The sequence below is a fragment of the Megascapheus bottae genome, chromosome 10 (genome assembly GCF_031878675.1).
Source record: "Megascapheus bottae isolate mThoBot1 chromosome 10, mThoBot2.hap1, whole genome shotgun sequence".
Taxonomy (NCBI): domain Eukaryota; kingdom Metazoa; phylum Chordata; class Mammalia; order Rodentia; family Geomyidae; genus Megascapheus; species Megascapheus bottae.
In genome coordinates, this window is record NC_143518.1 from 62,883,378 (window position 1) to 62,903,104 (window position 19,727).

The 19,727-nt window shown below is 43.8% G+C and overlaps 1 long non-coding RNA gene across 2 annotated transcripts in view; it reads right to left on the minus strand.

Annotated features, from left to right (window-relative positions):
- Positions 1–227: 227 nt before the first annotated feature.
- Positions 228–19,727, minus strand: part of LOC150058599 (uncharacterized) — a 40,903-nt gene continuing 21,403 nt past the window's right edge. The window contains exons 4-6 of one of the 2 annotated variants that reach the window (XR_016536896.1): positions 10,140–10,217; positions 2,862–3,277; positions 228–912 (exon numbers count right to left, since the gene is read on the minus strand). This is a non-coding gene — a long non-coding RNA (uncharacterized LOC150058599). The remainder of the gene's footprint in view (positions 913–2,861; positions 3,278–10,139; positions 10,218–19,727) is intronic. The other variant, XR_016536897.1, reaches the window with a different exon arrangement.

Sequence of the window (19,727 nt, forward strand, 5' to 3'; positions counted from 1 at the left end):
CAATGCTCAGACCCTGAGTTCAAGCCCTACGACTGGCAAAAAAAAAAAAAAGTTAAAAAAATATATGAAAAGAAGAGAGTGAGAGAGAGAGAGAGAGAGAGAGAGAGAGAGAGAGAGAGAGAGAGAGAGAGAGAGAGAGAGAGGAGAGAGAGAGAGAGAAAGAGAGTGCTACTGGGCCCAGAGGCTCATACCTAGAGTCCTTGCTATTCAGGAGGCTGAGATCAAAGACAGCCCAGGCAGGCAAGTCAGTAAAATTCTTACTATCAATTAACTGCCCCAAAAGCTGGACATGGAGCTGTGGCTCAAAATGATAAAGTGCTAGCCCTGAGCAAAATAAGCTTAAGGACAGTGCCTAGGCCCCGAGTTCAAGCCTCAAAACTAAGAAAAGAAAGCTGAGAGCGGTGGCTCACGCCTGTAATCCTAGCTACTCTGGAGGCTGAGAGCTGAGGATCAAGGTTCAAAGCCAACTGGGGCACAAAAGGACCTGAGACTCTTTATCTCCAATTAACTTCTAGAAAATGGGAAGTGGGGCTTGGCTCAAGGGTAGCCCCTTAAAGAGCTCAGGGACAGTGCCCAGGCCCAGGGGTAAAGTGGTAGCCTTAAGATGAAGAGCTCAGGGACAGCACCCAGGCTGGGTTCAAACCCCATGACCCACAAAAATAATAATAATAATAATAATAATAGAGAGTAATTCATAAACTGTAAACCGATTTGTTTAAAGGTGGCTCCTTTTTACAACTACTTAAGGATGGTAAAAATACAATTTTGCCAGATGGACCATGCAGGGTGGTTGGATGGTGGAAGACAGTGGAAACCATCTGAAGTTGAACAGCAAAGACGAAAAAATGACACCACCAATTTCAGGGCAAAAGTCTTCATGGTGAAAATCTCCTAGGCCTGATGCGATGCTCCCTGTAATGAAATGACACAAATCAGAGACCTGGACAAGCTAAGTAAATGAAGTAATAGAAGCAACTTCTCGGTCACATCCCTGGAAAAGAGGCACTGGATTCCTCTCTCAGGCTGGGGAAGGAAGGCCCTGGGCACACTATCTCCAGTCCTCCAAGCCTCCTGGGGATGGTGACAAAGCTGCCCCGGGACCCTTGCATGGTCATAGAGCAGGGCCTGCTGCCTTCCCTGAATTTCCAGCCTGTCTTGTTCTTCGTCATGTGAGGAAGAAGAAAGATGCCGACATCTCAATTAAACACTCACATTTGTTGTGTTTATACTTGCTCATGTGCTAACCCAGGGTAGATATTTTTAAGTGGGATATACATTATTGACTGCATTCTCCCCCTCTTCTCTTCACCCCCCTCCCTTCATCCCACCCACCCTTTCCAAGAATTCCCTTCCTGGTGTTTATTTTGCTAAACTTTGATTTTATCTTTTTGCCAAATACTATTTGAGATCTCCCTTGAGTCTACTGTATTTCAGTTAATGCATCTGTATACACTTGCGTACCAACCAAGGAGCAAGGTCGAGTGGAGGGGGGGTGAGAATGTGGAAAGGGGTGGCAGTCATCAAGAATGCAGTGGTGTTCATAAACTGCTTGATTCGATGGCAACCCCTGCCAGACACCAGTGGCTCACTCTACTCATCCGAGCTAGTCAGGAGCCTGAGTTTCAAAACCAACCACGGCAGGAATGTCTGTGAGACTCTTGTCTCCAATTAGCCACAAAAAAGTCAGAGATAGAGCTGTGGCTCAAGTGGTAGAGCACTGGCCTTGAGCATAAGAGCTCAGAGATAGTGGTGAGGCCCTGAGTTCAGGTCTAGAACCTGCAAATAACTAATAAAAATCAATAAATGGCAACTCCTTCAAAGATAATAAAAATAGATTACTTAAAGCTAATAAAAAATGCATTAATTTTAAAAGATAAGAAGGAAGGAAGAAAAAAGATACTTTAATATAAATTGTGTCACTTAATACTTATTTTTACGTGTGCTTGGATGCTGCTTTCATGTGGAATTAGTACAGTTATGTTGAACTGTAGTCAAAAAATATATAATTGCATCTTATTTTACTGAAAGCAAGTTAAGCTCAGACAGAGCTGCTCTATTGCTCTTCCGGTGGCAAGAAAAATAAGAATGGAAAGAATTATACCTTTGAAAGTATGGGAGAAAAGTAATCACATTCACAGTGATCCTAGTTACATATTAAGCCTGTTCTTTGGTTTATATTGGATTAAGCAACAATGTTTTATTGACTCCTTGTCACTGTTAAATATAATACAATTACAGACCATTTAAGAAGTATTCCTTTAATTATGCTGCCTTACACAGCAAGTTATAGAGTATTTCTCAGAGGATAGTAATGTATCTGGCTAGTATTTGCAAAGTATTACCAAGTATTTAAACTTGAGATTGAAAAGAACCTTTTCGCATTTGAATAATCCTGCCCGGTATCATTAACCTTTTGTGAGTTGAGCGAGTTATGAAACTCTGAGTCACTCAGGATCCCCCATCAAGCAAAGAGCAAAGGCCAGACTCCGCCAATGCCCCACAGGTCAGGTCTGTGTGTTCACACCTGCTTACAATCGCGATCCCTCCCTGCACCGCCCACCGGGCCATTCATTCACTATGAATCTTCAAAATTACACTGGAAATGTTCCATGGCTACAACTGAATTTTTCACTGTGAACACCTCTTCCAGTTCTATGTTCGGGAACTGAAACGTGCAACGAGCAGAAGAAAGACATAGTCTTTAAATAATCCCAATCTTCTTCCTTTACTTTGCCTACTCCACACTAAGAATTATGAGATGTGGAGACAAGGCCTTCCCTTGTTTCCATCTCTCCACTTTCCATCCCTGTGTGTGAGGCCCTCCATCCCTCGTATTCTCTCACTTTTCTCTCTCTACTGACCTCCATCTGCTCCTCTCGCTGGTCTTTGCAGCCAGGGGTTCACAGTTGGTCATTTCCATAGCTCCTTATTCATCCCCTTTTACCCCGGGCGCTCTCCAGCCTTTGGCCATTGGAAGTTCTCAAGGCTTCTAAACAGCCAGTGTTAGCTGAACCAGCACGGTTCCTTCCCCTGTGAGCTCCAGGAACGCAGCAGGCTCGTGGGGTCCACTCCACCAACAGCAAGCACAGAGGAGCATCTGCAAGATGAGCTCAGAGCTCTGACACGAATGATGCTGCCACACTCCTGATTCTGGAAGAAGTCACCGTCTCCGGTCCTAAAGCGTCCTGGAGACTTTTCCACACCTTAGTCTCCAGTGTCTCGTCAAGAAAACTGGACATCACTAGCCTGCGCTTCCTCTAAATCCTCCTCTCCTCTCCTGAATCTCCACATGTTGTCAGGGAGAGAGAGACAGAGACACAGACACACAAGATCAGGGGCTTACATGGTCATTGAATTGAGGGGCTGGCTAGGAGATCAGACACTTAAACAAGAGTTGTTATTGCTGTCTCAGATCCAAAAGCATGTCTGAAGTCACAATCCCTTCTTTGTCAGCTAACCTCACTCCTTGCTCTTAAGGCCTTTAAGTGACTTTGATAAGACTTTCCCTTCCCATACACACCCAACCACCACACATACTCTTCAATCCACTTTACCCAGAATCCACAGATTTAAATGTTAATCACACCTTTAAGAAACACCAGTAGACCAAACATGTAGGTATTGTGGCCTTGCCAAGTGACCATATACAATTATCCATCAAAATTGCTCTCTACACAATTGTTTCTTTCCTCAACACAGATGCTCCAGAGGTGCGGGGAGGTAGGTACATGACTGGAGGCTGAGACAGGAAGATCCTGACTTCAAGGCCAGCCGGGACCACATGGCAATACTGCCTCTCAGAACAGAGACAGAGAGTGAGACAGAGAAATGAGGAAGGAAATGAAGAAAATAAAAGAAAGTGTGCCGCTTCCCCGTGCACACTCATCTTCCCTCTTCCATGGTCTCCTCACATTTGCGGGTAGCCCCACCCTCTTCTACCATCTGTTTCTCCATTCTCCTTCCTCCCTCTGGGCTGCAATGGTGACTCTTCCCTTAATCAAATCCCTTGTAAAACTGGTTTCCTGCCTTTGTCATTCTACTTTGACCCCCTCGTTCCTGCTCACTTGGCTCTCTGACTTCAAATGTTATCAACTTTATGATGCTGCTACATTTTCCTGTTGGGGGATTCTTAGCCCATTCCTCTAGAAATGTACTACAGGCTGGATCTCCACATCTTCTCATCCCCTCTCCCCCCACACTCCACCCCCATTTCTAATGCTCATTTACTACCATGTTACTGAAGGGCAGAACCCATAATCAGGAAATGTGGAAGGGAAAGAAAAGGAAAAGGATCAATGACTCTGAAAGCTTGAAAATATTGCCCCAAATAGCACCAGTTATATTGTTAAGGGGAGCAAAGACTGGCGCTAAGAGCTCCCCGCCCATTGTGGAAGGCCAACAATGGTAAAGCAGCCCAGCCATCTTTGCCCTTCTAGGGAGGGGCAACCTTATCCCAATGCCCCCCCATATGAGGAGGGATATCAGCTTGGTTTGGGGGGCGGGGCCTGCTTTGTGCAGAGACAGGCCAAATTCCAAATTCCTGTGCCTATTCCGACTAAGGTGACAGGTGAATCCGAACACTAGGCTGTAACCCTACTGCCTCCCTGCCTGTGGCTGGAGCTGGCTGTGGTCCCTCTGTGTATGTGACCATCCCACTGGCCCCTGTGTGTGGCCAGGCTTGACCACATGGGTTTTACCCTTCAAACCCCAGCGTGAGAGCCGCTCGGGGTCACAGCGTCAGCTCCGAGTCTGCACTGTGTCCCTGGCCGGTCAGTCCACCCTCTGCTTCCCCAACACATTCCCTTTTTCGTATGAGACTCGCTGCGTGGTGGACTCTGGTGTGCCGTGGAATCCCCTCCCCGAGTCCACCACGCAGAGACAGTCTCATACAAAAAGGGGAATTTACTGGGGAAGCAGATGTGAACTGTCCAGCCCAGGGACATAGGGTAGAATCCCCTCCCCCTGACCCCATAACAATATTAATTATACTTGATTCAGTAGGATAAATAATCTTTGATGACTGAGTTAACCTCTCCAAGATATTACAGAATATACAGTTTACAGAATGATTTGCAAATGGTAGCTGTGACTACAAGCTGAGTGGCTGTTTCTGGGGATTCCTTCAAAACCTAATGATAGACAGATCGTCTACCAGGGGACCAGGGGACGGTCTGCAGCCAACATCAGCAAATAAGTCCATATAAAGAAAATCTGGCCGGCTCTCACATGTAATCCTAGCTACTCAGGAGGCTGAGATGGGAGTGAGGAGCGTAGACAATATCTATATATTTTCTATAAACCTATGATTAGCCATTTATATATTTTTTTAGCCATTTATATTTTTATACTTGTATTCATTTGTATCTTTATACTTGTACAAGGTTTTCTCCACTGAGCACATATTGGGTCTGTCCCTTCACCCATTAGCCAATCAGTTCAAAGCATGACAGCTTGCTAAACCGACCAATGACTAGTCACGACCCTCTTCCCGTTTTGTATTGCGCCAATCATTTAATGGAATCTTGGTGCCAGTGCTTACTGGGACCTGCCCCCTACCAAAGAATGTATTAAAGGTGCTGTAATTTTGTGCACATGGCCTCTGGTCTGCACTCGACTATCAGTGCGCAGAGACCCGTGCTCGAGCTCATCAATAAACGACTCATTGCAATTTGCATTGATCTTTGGTCTCTGGTGATCCTTCGGGGGGGCTTCAAGTTTCTGGGCATTATATTAGGATCCCAGTTTGAAGCCAGCTTGGGCAAGAAAGTCTGTGAAACTCTTATCTCCCATTAACCACCAGCAAACCAGAAGTAAAGCTTTGATTCAAACTGATAAAGCACTAGCCTTGAGCAAAACAGCTTAGAGACAGCACCCAGGCCCTGAGTTCAAGCCCCATGACTAGCTAAAAAATACAAATCTATCCAGAAGATATCCCTGATTAACATACACATCAGAGAAGATGCCTATAGTTAAAAACACAGCAAAAAAGAGCTAACGCTTTTCCCAAAATCAGATCATAGAGGTCAACACCAAAAATTCAATAGTTGCTGAAATTCCCAGAGGTAAACTTTTTTTTTCTAGTCCTGGGGACTTGAACTCGGGTCCTGAGCAATGTCCTTGGGCTTTCTCAAGGCTAGTGCTCTACCACAGCACCACTTCCAGCTTTTTCTATGTATGTGGTACCAAAAACTCGAACCTGGGTCTTTGTGCATGCTAGGCAAGCACTTTACCAGTAGGCCAAACCCCTGGCTTGCAGAGGTAAACTTTTTAATAGCTTTCTCTTTGGGTGCCAATACTGGGATTCGAAATCAGGCCCTCACATTGGCTTTTTCACCCAAGATTAGCATTCTACCACCTGAGCCACACCTCTCTACTACCACTAGCCTTTTGCTGGCTAACTGGAAATAAGAGTTGCACAGACTTTTCTTCCCTAGCTGGCTTTGAACCATGATCCTCAGATCTCAGCCTCCTGAGAATACAGGTATGAGCTCCAAGACATCGTCGCAATCTTCCTCTCCATTTTGAACTCAGGGGTATCATGAGAACAATCAAGTTCTTTTTCAAAGGGGAGCTATCCAGCAATAAACTGATGGCAGGAAATCAGTGTCCTATTAGACACCCAAGTTCACTGTGGGAGTCAAGTAAAGAGCTATTACAGGTATGCTGGTAAAAATGCAACCATTTTATCCAACACATTCTGATTCAGAGGATGTGGCTTGAAATAGCCAATACTTTGCAAATGAATCATTTATTAAAGCTCCAGTACTCTTTTGGTAACATAATTTAAACTGAATCCATGACAGCATAAAAGGGAAAAAAAGAATGTACTTCAAATTCATCATGAATTATCAGATAGTTTTGATTTAAGGTGATCTAATAACCAGTCTGGTTCATTGCAACACACCGGTCAACTGCCTGCTTTGACACAGCCAATGTGCTTCTCAGAACTTGGAGTTCAAAGCAGCTTGAACAAACTCAGCTAAGCCAAGATCTAGTTTAAATTCACTGTAAAAATAAATGAGATCAAACACTGGCACAGTTCTATTCTAAACGACATTTTGATTCTAGATCAAAGAGAAGACTTAAGTACCAACAAGAACTGAAGCTGACGGCGCCTACGTAAGCCTACTGGACTCTCATTTTTATTTATTGTGTCCAAAATGACCTCCCTTATGCCTCTCTCATTCTTATTTAAAAGTATATACACTTATCTTATTGACATTTTGTGAAATGTTCTGCCTGTATTGTGAAAGTTGAATGGTTTTGTCTTTATATAATTGCTGTCTTCTACATACAGCATGGTTTTACTTAATTGAATGCTAATGTATAATATTTTCTTCTTATAGAAGAGACCATGCCCTTTTGTATGACATGTTTTAATAAATGTTATCTGTCAATTTTGTAAAAAAAAAAAAAGGTATATGTGCTGGTTAAAGGCTCCTGTTAGGTAAAGGCAACACTATGGAGCTGGAATGTTTGTTCACAGGGCTATGTCTGACATGCCTAGAGCAGAATGGAACGAAAGCAGCTTCTAATGAATAAAAACGGATCAAATAAAACAAAGCAGTTTCTAATAAATACATCAAGACAAAACAGCTTCCAATCCATAAAACAAATGCAAAGGCTGTGGATATCAGACTATGTTCTGCTTATCCTCTTCCTGGCTGCTTCCAGCGCTCATTCTTACCTGTCACATCTCTGTGTGGAATTAGACATGGAGTTTCCACCAGTGGAGCTCTACACTCTGAACTGACTTCATATATATAACTAATTACATACACACATATATGTATATACTACACATACACAGAAATGTTTTCCTGCCGAAATTTCTGAAACTCCCTGAGTTATATATTTGCATATGTATACATATTTGTAAATGTATATACATGTACAAATATATATACATACGATATTTATATACTCACAAAGACACCTTTATTCCCAACACATTGTAAATTATACACTCAAAACCATGTCTACATTGAAGATCTAGGTCATTTATTGAGGAAAGCAGAGAGGGTGAAGGAAATGAGCACCAGAATGAAGTTCGTGGACAAGACAAAGGAAGGCAATACATATGTGAGCGACAGCTCCGTCCAGCAGGTATGGAGCATGGCCCACACCTGTAATCTCAGCATCTGGGTGGCCAAGGCCACAGATTGGCAAATTCAAAGCCCTTAGGGGCGTCAAAGCAAGATCTTCCCTTGCGAAACCAAACAAACTTTACAAAAAGAAATAATGTTCCAGCACATTTTCCAGGCTGATACTTCAGCTGTTTTGTTTGTCCTCAGGTGTGGGGCAGAATCACAAAAGTGAAGCCCTCAAAACAGGAAGGACTGGGGCTGGGAGTTTGGCCTAGTGGTTAAAGTGCCTGCCTAGCATGCACCAAGACCCGGGTTCGATTCCTTGGTACCACATACTTAGAAAAAGCCAGAAGTGGTGCTGAGAAAAAGCCAGAAGTGGTGCTGAGGCTCAAGTGGTAGAGCTCTAGCCTTGAGAAAAATCCAAGGACAGTGCTCAGGCCCTGAGCGTAAGCCCAGGACTGGCAAAAAAAAAAAAAAAAAACAACAACCAGGAAGGACTAATTCCTGCTGTGGGCTCCCCTGCCCCAAGGAGCCAAGCATGGACTCTGCCAGCCCACTTGGCCTGATGCAGCCAGTTTTCCACGCGCCTTCTCATTGCAGAATTTCCTTTACTCTGATCCTCACCGAGGCTAAGCTCTGAGCAAACTAAGACGGGGGGTGGGGGCAGGGTCCTAGGCTTTGGCGTCTGAGCCTCAAAGGCCCAAAGCTACCTCAGAAGTAAACCAATCCACCCTCTGCAGCTTCCCCTGCCTGAAATGGACCAGGCAGCGGCTGGCTGGCCATTGTCCACCCAATCTCCCGTCACATCTTCTCTCCTAAGTGAGGACAAGGCTAAATTCCTCCTGTGCCAGCTGCAGGCTGGCTGCCCACCTCCTGTGGGCTCATCACATTCCAAGGTACTGCATTCCCTCTAGATAAACTGACTTTCCAGAACCTAATTGAAACTCTCTTTTAAAAAAAAAAGTGAGAACACTGATGGTCACTTAGGTAAGATTTACGGAAGGCAGCTTTTCCAAGTCGACGCCTGGATGTGTTGGAGAAATGGCCGCTGTCAGTAAACAGGGAAACCCGGAGACCGGCGTGTTCCTACTAACACCGAGAGCTACCCAGATGCTGTTCTCTGTCCAGTCACTGCACACACACGTCTCCCATCTCCACCTTTCTCCTCACAAGCTTACACTTCAAAGAAAGTGTTTTCTCTTTTTCTGTGCCAGTACTGGAACTAGAACTCAGGCCTGGGCACTGTGCCTTGCTGTTTTGCTCAAAGCTGGCACTCTACCACTTGAGCCACAGCTCCGCTTCCAGTTTTTTTTTATTTGAGTAATGAATTGGAGAACTTCGATCCTCACATCTCAGCCTCCTGAGTAGCTGGGATTCTAGGCATGAGCTACTTACTGGTGCCCGGCTTTATAATGTTTATTTTTATACACTACTTCAGCTGATGTGTGGAAGGTGGACAGTACCAGGGCAAGAATGGAAGCAGAGATTCCCCTGGGAAGTTAGCTTCATCCCGGGAAGACAAGCAAAGAGTTTCCCAAAGTGTATGTTTGAGGACTCAATAGATTCTACAGTAGTACCCCGACAGGAGGAACCCAGTATAAAGAGACTCCCTGAGACAATCTCCACATAAGTCTTTACAGTATATCATTATGATTGCTCTCTTATTTGTCATTGATCTCATTTGCCTAACTCATAAATTAAGGTTAGCATGGGTATGCGTGAGTAGGAAAGTCCATCATATGTATAAATATGACTCCATCTGTGGTTTCAGACATCCACAGCAAGGGAGGGTCTCAGATTACCTCCCCCCTTGGAAAGGCAGGGCTACATCTACAGAGAATAAATGAAAATAAAAAGTCAAGTGACCATATATTGGAGAAGACTCCAGGTGGCTAGAGATTTCTATGCAGTCAAGAAAATTTACCTTTCACAGGAAAAATCTTCCCAAAGTCCTTCTAACTCATCCAACCAACATTACATTAACACCATAGCCATCCCCAAATGGCTGGCAGAATGATTTAAAAGTGTGGCTTCCAGTTTCAGAGGTTTCACCTTGGCTGGCTGGCTCCGTCAATTCTGGTCATGGTAAGCAGAGCCTGGGACAAGAAGCACCGTCAGTCACCTCTGGGCCTGGAAGCAGAGAAGCAGGGAGCGGAGACCAACTGTAACCTTCAAAATCAGTGGGAGAGTGACCTCTTCCACTGAGTCCCAAAGTTCTAGCACCTCCCAAAGTAGTCCCCCAGATGGAGATCAAGATTTCAGTTCATGGGCTTTCTGAGGGGGTACTTTTTATCCAAACCATAACAGACACCTGATCACAGGGGGACAGAAGCCATGACGTGTGTCTGTGAGAGGCAGAGGTAAAAGGATGACAACTGAAGTTTAGCATGGGCACAACATGGGAGCCCTTATCTGCAAAAGAAATAATAAGTAAAAAGGCTCAAGTGATGAAGTCTTGATTTCAATCCTCAGTACGGAAAATAGATGATAGCTAGGCAGACAAAGAAAGAGAAGGGTGGAGATGGAAGGAGAGATGAACAGCTTCATAATGAATATTGCCTTCATAAAAGTGCCTCATGAGAAGGCACAAATAAAATCAGAGCATGCCAGTGTGTTAAATGTCATGATCAAAATAAAGCCAAGGATGGTTGTATACCAGGTTCCTCTCATGTGGAGACGCCTCAGCTTTAGCAAGAGCCCTTGGGGGAATGGGAAATAAGGATGACTGTTTGGGCAATAAATGAACAGCAATCTGTGCCATCGTAAGGTGCGGGCTTTCCGTGAAACACAATGCTCAGCGCTCAGAAAGAACTCAATGCACTTTCAGGGAGGAGAGGCAGAAAGAAAGGCGCTACTCCACACATCAAATTCAGCAGAACCAGAGCGTGCAGGCTCGCCCTCAAGCAAGCCCTTCACCTTCTGACTCACCTAGAAGACCAGAAAAGAAAATAAGACATTTTTATCTCCTTGAACCACTGGGTCCTTGTTGGACTCACTCACAGAGAATTTCCACTCTCCTTTAACATTTGCTGCGATTGCTTCTCCCTGGCTTCTTTCTTCTTTCTTCACTACATTCCCCCCCTCCCCCCATTCATTCATCTATCCCTCTCCCCTGATCTCACTCCCCCTCCTCGTTCTGCATGTACCCATTTTCCCAGTGCTTATTTTGTTAGACTTTGTCTTTTTTCCAACTTCATTGAGTTTACTAATTCATTTGTAACCACTTGCCTAGCACCACATGCATTCACTTATAGTTTCCCAGGCATAGGCATTCCAGTTACCACACATGAGGGAAACCATGGAGCCTTTCTTTCTCTGGACCTCTCTTACTTCACTGAATACAACTTTTTCCATGTTTTTCCACTTCCTTACGAATGGTACGATATCATTCTTCTGGTAGATGAATAAAATGCCATGGCACATACTTCTCAAAATACCAGCAAAAAAAGAAAAATCGCTGACTACTAAAATAAAAACTACAGTTTAGCTCTCAAACCAAAGTCACTGAAATGAATCTCTCTGATCAAAAATTAAATTCGAGTACATTGAAACAGCTCCTCTTCTGCCAGCAGGAAAGCATCTCATGAAATAGCTACAGGTTTCCTACTGCTAAATCCAAATTAGACGGACGGATTAAAGACACCAGAATCCAGTCCTGATAATTACAATAGAAACTGTTTGCATGACTTGATTGGAAAATGGGATGATATCAAAAGAACATTGGGAGACTAAAATACATCCAAATGTCTCATAGATTTTTTGTGTCTATCTGTATATTCCAGTAATGGGGTTTGAACTCAAGGCCTAGGCACTGACCCTTAGCTTTTTAACTCATGGCTGGCATTGAGCCACTCCTCAACTTCCAGCATTTTTGTGCTTTCTTGGGAATAAGAGTCTCTCGGACTTTTCTGCCTGGGAGGATTCCAAACTGCAATCTTCAGATCTTAGCCTCCTGAACAGTGAAGATTCCAGGCAATAATCCACACCCTGCTAAGATCATAGGTTTTTGCTAAGTAAAATTTAACTTAAGGTTGTATACTGGTACTTTGGCTTTAAAGTTTGTATTTCCTTTTAAAAACTCAACAAGATATAACTTTCTATATTTCCTAATATTCTCTAACACAGGTAGAAAAAAAATCTGTCTACTAAATGTTTATCCTTTGGTCAACATCTCTAAATCCCCTTTTTGTTTCCCCCACTGTGTAACCACTGCAATGAAGACATTATTTTACTTTCTCGTGGGCTAAATATATCAGCCCCCAAATGACACTGAAGTTTTGTTCTCTGAGGCTGTTGTATAAAGCAAATGTTGCCATAGAAATAGACATCAGATATATGCCTAACTGTTACCAAAACAAAGAGAAGCAATAACAATTTTTCAAGATGATTAATCGGTCATTTCATAGTATTACCATAATCAGAAAGCAAGATGCTTGATAATCACCATCACTAATAAGTAAGACTGGAAAATCAGTTTCTGCACTTACTCTCTTATTAAAAAAGACTTAAAATTCTATAAGGTAAAAAGAAGCTTTTAAGTCTACCTATGATAACTTCAAGTGGAATTCTGTCTAGAAATAGCATTCATATATGTTTCTTAGCCTTAATTTTATTTCAAATGATGTTATTTCAAAATTAAAACTAATTTTTCTTGGAAAACTTACACAATCAATGACTATTTGAAAAAGTGTTTTCTAGAATCCTAGAACTTGCAGCTATGATGTAGGACAAATAGTAAAAAAAAAAAAACCAAAAAACCCAATTGGCTACAAAGCTGAGGGAGATGACTCGAAGCCCCTAGGAGAAAACATGCCTGAGTCCAAATATGGCCAGTTGTGGTCTTATGGCGAAGCACACCCACTTCCAACCAGCTTTTAGCAGGATCATAACTCCTGCTCAGTAGACGAGGAAGAATACTCTTAGAAACCATCAAAGCCAGGCCTGGTAACTCATGGCTATAATACTAGCCACTCACAAGGCTGAGACCTGGGACATTAAAGTTCAAAGCCAACATGGGCAAAAAAGTCCTTGTGACTCCGTCTCCAATTAACCAGCAAAATGCAAAAACGAAAGCCTAACTCAAGTAATAGAGTGCCAACCATGACCGAGAAAATTGAGTAAGGGTCCAGGACCTGAGTTCAGGCCCTGGTTCTTATACCCAAAAATGGAAGGAAAAGAAGAAGAAGAAGAAGATGAAGAAGATAGAAGAAGAAGAAGAAGAAGAAGAAGAAGAAGAAGAAGAAGAAGAAGAAGAAGAAGAAGAAGAAGAAGAGGAGAGGAGGAGGAGGAGGAGGAGGAGGAGGAGGAGGAGGAGGAGGAGGAGGAAGAGGAAGAGGAAGAAGAAGAAGAAGAAGAAGAAGAAGAAGAAGAAGAAGAAGAAGAAGAGGAGGAGGAGGAGGAGGAGGAGGAGGACGAGGAGGAGGACGAGGACGAGGACGAGGAGGAGGGAGAGGAGGAGGAGGAGGAGGGGGAGGAGGAGGAGGAGGAAGAAGAAGAAAGAAGAGGAGGAGGAGGAAAAGGAGAAGGAGGAGAAGGAGAAGAAGAAGAAGAAGAAGAAGAAGAAGAAGAAGAAGAAGAAGAAGAAGAAGAAGAAGAAGAAGAAGAAGAGGAAGAGGAGGAAGAGGAGGAAGAAGAGGAAAGAAGAGGAAGAAGAGGAAGAAGAGGAAGAAGAGGAAGAAGGAGAAGAAGGAGAAGGAGGAGAAGGAGAAGGAGAAGGAGAAGAAGGAGAAGGAGGAGAAGGAGAAGGAGAAGAAGAAGAAGGAGGAGAAGGAGAAGAAGGAGAAGGAGAAGGAGAAGAAGAGGAAGAAGAAGAAGGAGGAGGAGGAGGAGAAGAAGAAAAGGAGAAGAAGGAGGAGGGGAGGGGGGAAGGGGGAAGGGGAAAGGAGGAAGGAGGAAGGAGAAGGAGGAGGGGAAGAGGAGGAGGAGGAGGAAGAGGAGGAGGAGGAAGAGGAGGAGGAAGAGGAGGAGGAAGAGGGGGAGGAGGAGGAGGAGGAAGAAGAGGATCTAGGCACTGGTGGCTCGTGCCTGTAATCCTAGAGACTCAGAGGCTGAGATCTAAGAGTGGCAGGAAAGTTTCTGAAACTCTTATCACCTCCAGTTAAGTACCAAAAAAGCTAGACGTGGAACTGTGGCTCAAGGGTTAATCGTTCTAGCCTTGAGCACAAAAGTTCAGGGACCAAGTTCAGGCCCTAAGTTCAAGCCCCAGTACTGGCACAAAAAGAAAAAAGAAAAGAGAGAAACAAAGGGAGAAAGAAACAAAGAAAGGTGGGAAGGAGGAAGGAGGGAGGAAGGGAGGGGAGAAGGGAGGGAGGGAGAGAAAGAATAGCTGTGGGTATAGCTCAGGTGGCAAAACACATGCCTAGAAAAGTCCAAAACCCAATACTGCCAAAAAAGATGTAAACTACCAAAGTTGCTGCAGTTTACTTAATCTACAGAGACCATGATAAAATCAAACCTAACTAATCGCCCAGGACAATTATGAAACAACTTTCATTGTCTCTTAAAATATATTTTAGCATGAGCAAAGTAACCTATATGTGATAACATAATCATGTGTACCTGTTGGTAACTGCACCAGCATTCACTGAGTAGACCACCGCGTCTGCGCAGTGCATCCGAGAGAGAGGAGCAGGCAGGGACTTAGGCCTGCGGATGCCATTGGAGATGCAGTGGCCTCAGAAGATATCGCTCACTTACAAATGAGAGCATTGAAGGGTAGACATTTCTGGGGCATGGTGGCTTACACCTGTAATCCCAGCTACTTAGGACTCAGAGGTAGGAGAATCATGGTTGGAAAATAAGCAAAGTTAAGGTCTATGGGAGAGGGGGTGGCTCAAGTGCAAGGCCCTGAGTTCAAACCCCAATTCTCTCTCAATTCTCTCTCTCAATTCTCTCTCTCTCTCTCTCTCTCTCTCTCTCTCTCTCTCTCTCTCTCTCTCACACACACACACACACACACACACACACACACACACACCCAGGTGCAAGTGGCTCACACCTGTAATCCTAGCTACTCAGTAAGCTGATATCTGGAGATCATGGTTCAAAGCTAGCCTAGGCAGAAAAATCTGTGTGACTGTTATCTCCAGTACAAGCAAAAAAGCCAGAGGTGGAGCAGTGGCTCTACCAGCCTTAAAGTATCACCAGCCTTGAGTGAAAAAAGCCAGTCCATTGCATGAGGTCCTGAGTTCAAGCCTCAGTACTGACACCAAACAAACAAAAGGGTGTGTGGAGTGGGGAGATCTGGGAAAGTTTCTAACTCATCTTTTCACCATCTTTTCTACTTTAGTGTCAAATCTAAAATCAGGAGGATGGGAATGTAACCTAATGGTAGGGTGTTCTCCTAGCATGCACGAAGCCCTGGGTTCGATTCCTCAGTACTACATACTCAGAAAAAGCCAGAAGTGGAGCTGTGGCTCAAGTTCTAGCTTTGAGCAAAATGTGCCTAGGCCCTGAGTTCAAGCCCCAGGACTGGCAAAAAATTAAATTAAATTAAAATGTTTTAAAAAAGAAAAAACAAAACTAAAAACAGGTATTAACATTAGCCCATGGGTCTCCCTGCTGGAACTTCCTGTGTACATAGGCACAATAGCGCTCAACTGATCGTAGATTAAAATAGCCTGAAGACCAATGGAATAGAACCGAGGACCCAGATATTAAACCACAGACCTATGGCCACCTAATCTTTGACAAGGGAGCCAAAAAAATAGAATGGAAGAAAGACAGCCTCTTCAACAAGTTGTGCTGGCAGAACTGGTTAAGCACCTGCAGAAAACTAAAGCTGGATCCTTCTTTGTCACCTTGCACTAGAATTAACTCCAAATGGATCAAAGACCTGGAGGTAAAAGCTGACACACTGAAAACTCTACAGGAAGGAATAAGAGATACACTAGGCCTCCTTGGCACAGGTCGAAACTTTCTTAATAAGGACCAAGAATCACAACAAATCAGAGAAAGGCTGGATAAGTGGGACTGCATTAAACTGCAGAGCTTTTGTATGGCAAAGGACATAGCTAGTAAACTAATCAGGAAGCCTACAGAGTAGGAGAAGATCTTCACCAACCAAACAACGGACAAAGGCCTCATATCTAAAATATATCAACAACTCAAAAAATTGAATCACTCCAAAACTAACCTCCAAAGTAACAACCATCCCATTAAAAAATGGGCCAAAGACTTAAAGAGAGTCTTCTCTGAAGAAGAAACAAAAATGGCCTATAGACACATGAAGAAATGCTCAACATCTCTGGTCATAAAAGAAATGCAAATCAAAACAACTCTAAGATTCCACCTCACTCCAGTTAGAATGTCCAGGATCAGGAAAACGAATAATAAATAACAGATGCTGGAGGGGATGTGGCCAGGAGGGATCACTACTACACTGTTGGTGGGAGTGCAAACTCGTTCAACCACTATGGAAAGCAGTGTGGCAGTGCCTCAAAAGGCTAAACATAGAACTCCCCTATGACCCAGCAATTCCACTACTTGGCATTTACCCAACCATCCAGAAACAAGGGCATACTAAACCCACTAGCACAACAATGTTCATTGCAGCACTATTCACCATAGCAAAGATATGGAACCAACCCAGATGTCCCTCAGTTGATGAGTGGATCAACAAGTTGTGGTATTTGTACACAATGGAATTCTATGCTGCTGTCAGAAAGAATGACATCGCCCCATTTGTTAGGAAATGGAAAGACTTAGAAAAAATCATATTAAGTGAAGTAAGCCAGACTCAAAGGAACTTAGGCTCAATGATTTCCCTCATTCGTCATAATCAGTAGAAACCTTGGGCTCTACCAGCAGAGATTTGCAATAGAGCAAAATCTTGATACATAAGGCCATATAATGTGAAGCTAATTGAAAGGACCTCCAGGATAGTGAAACAAAAGCCATATAATGAATGATTGTTGTCCTTAATGTACTATATTGTCTCTCATCTCCTTTGCTGTCCCTTGGTTATCTCATATTGATATAGTATCTCACTTTGTTATCTGATATATTGAATTTATTTGTATTTGGATATTTGAAATTTGATAGGGAAGGGGGGAAAACCAAGACGGGTGGGGGGGGTTGGGGGGGGGGAAATGGGTACCAAGACATGTGAAAGGGTATCAATGTATGTGAATTAATGCACCTTCTATCTGGAAAATATCATGTAACCCTTTTACTAATTACAATAAAAAATTTTAAAAAAAAAGAGCCCTGCTGGGCTCTTTCCAAACCAAAAAAAAAATATATATATATATATATATAATCTCTGTGACATAAAGTGGCATAGAACCACATTTTGAGTTCAACCCTGCATTCCTACTTTCCCAGAGTCCCACGGTTTACGAGAGGTGGGAGCCAATGAGCTCAGGATTCGGCCCTTCCTGCTGACCTGCTCCTGGGCTTCCAGCAGTGGGGAGCAGCAAAGCCCTCCTTCCTCTGGCTCCCAACTGCGTGCCATGAGGCTTCCTCCATGACGCCTTGGGCCATGTGAAATGATGGAATTCGGTCTCAGAATTCACCGAGGAAAGGCCTCCCCCGGTACGAAGCTCCCACACAATCTGAGTTGCAAGTTTCCCAGTCAGTATTTCTGTCCTGTCTCTCCTGCACGCATCTATTTGTCCCCACATTTCTGTGCACCACCCGGGGAACTCCAGCAGGACAGGGAGGTCCCTATGTAAATCAGGACCCCAACCCTTCTTTATTGTTCAGATAATGTCTAGGGCCTCAGATGGAGTTAGGGCCCTCGCTGGGAGTGCAGTTATATACTACCATGCTTACCTTATTTGCTGAGAGGGGTTTCACTAACTTTTTGCTGAGCTGGCCTAAACTATGATTTTCTTGATCTCCATTTACAGCTTGCTGAGATTATAGGTGAGTCAGCTACAAAGCCCATCAAGGTACTTTTGGGGTGATATATTTGATTTAATGTGGTCTAGAAAATAAAGAAGCATGGATTATAGTCAGGGAAATTGCTAAGTAAGATTAAAACCCTTTGAACTCACAAGACTAAGATAGGTAGAAAAAGAGCCATCAGAAATACATCTCCTAGAGGGCGGCTCGTGCCTAGAATCCTAGCTACTCAGAGGGCTGAGATCTGAGGATCCTAGTTGGGAGCCAGCCTGGGCAGTAAAGTCCATGAGACTCTTAGACAATTAACTACTCAGAAAAGGGCAGAAGTGGCACTGGGGCTCAAGTGGTAGAGCCTCAGAGGCTCAGGGGCAGTGCCTATGCCTTGAATTAAACCCCAGAGAGAGAGAGAGAGAGAGAGAGAGAGAGAGAGAGAGAGAGAGAGAGAGAGAGAGAGAGAGAGAGAGAGAGAGAGAGAGAGAGAGAGGTCAACTTTAAGGTACTCAGAAAAAAATGACCCACTAAATATCCAAAAGAACTGAGCCAGGAATATATTTGAATCCTACCCAGCAGAGGGGTTCAGGAAATACTAGGGACTTCCTAGAAATGTGTTCCGATGGATCATAAAGCCATGCACATGGAAGGGAAAGGTGACAATTCCGTAATCGAACTATTTCCTAAAGCAAACAAGCAACTCTCACGAGAGGAAGATAACAGAGGCAATGCACATAGTGCTGTCTATAAAACAAGCTTTCTCTTGATCAGTGTAAACATCATTTGGGAAATAAGATCCAGTGAGCTTGCAAATGTAACAAAAGAAATCCATTCTAAAGGAAGAGAAAAACAGGCAGAAGCCAAGCACTGGTGGCTCACACCTGTAATCCTAGAGCCATGCAGGACGCTGAGATCTGTGGATCAAAATTCAAAGCTGAACCAGTAGACAAATCCATGAGACAGTTATCACCAATTAACCACCAAATGTCAGAAGTGGAGATGCTGTTCAAGTGGTAAAGTCCATACCAGCCTTGAGGGCAAACACTCAGGGACAGGGTCCAGGCCCTGAGATCAAGCTCCAGACTGACTGGCACAAAAAAGAAAAATCCAATATAAGATTAAATTAAACTAAATTAAATTTAAATTTAAAAAGAAAGATCTGTCTATCACATTAACTTCTATGCTCAAAATAATAAGGATACTGGGTCTAACCAATAGATGATAGGGAATTGGGTTTAACTGGTGCCATCTTGTCAGCATGGTGGTGGAAGGTGAACCCCCGTCCCCCAAAGTGATGGGCGTGCCTGGATTCCTACAGGCAGGGGCAGGGACTTGAACAATAGGTTACTAGACCTGCCAGTCATGTGCTGTGAGCTCTGGAGACTCTCCAGCTTCCTGTGACTCTGCCTGTGGACCGTGGCCCTATTTAGGCCCTGGCTAGCTCAACCACCATTTTGTGACATGCCTCAGGGCTCCTGCTCTCCTCAGGTCACCACAGCATCCCACTTCAGCTTTCCACTGGAGTTGATCTGCTTTGTTGAGATTGTTTTTCTGCTCTCTTTACTCTGCTACCCTCGTGGCTCTGTTTCCTAATCGTGTTACATGTATCCGAGGTTGCAAGTCTTCTGAAGCCCTGAATCCACCTGCAGTGTCTGGCTTTCTAATAAAGACTCTGGATTTGCTCTCTCAGAATGTGGCTTCTCTGTATCTTGCACACAGATTCCTGTGTAACATATAGACTACTTCCCTGAATGACAAACCCACCACCCCAGCACACAGGGCAAAGTTTTTCCTCTGCTGAAA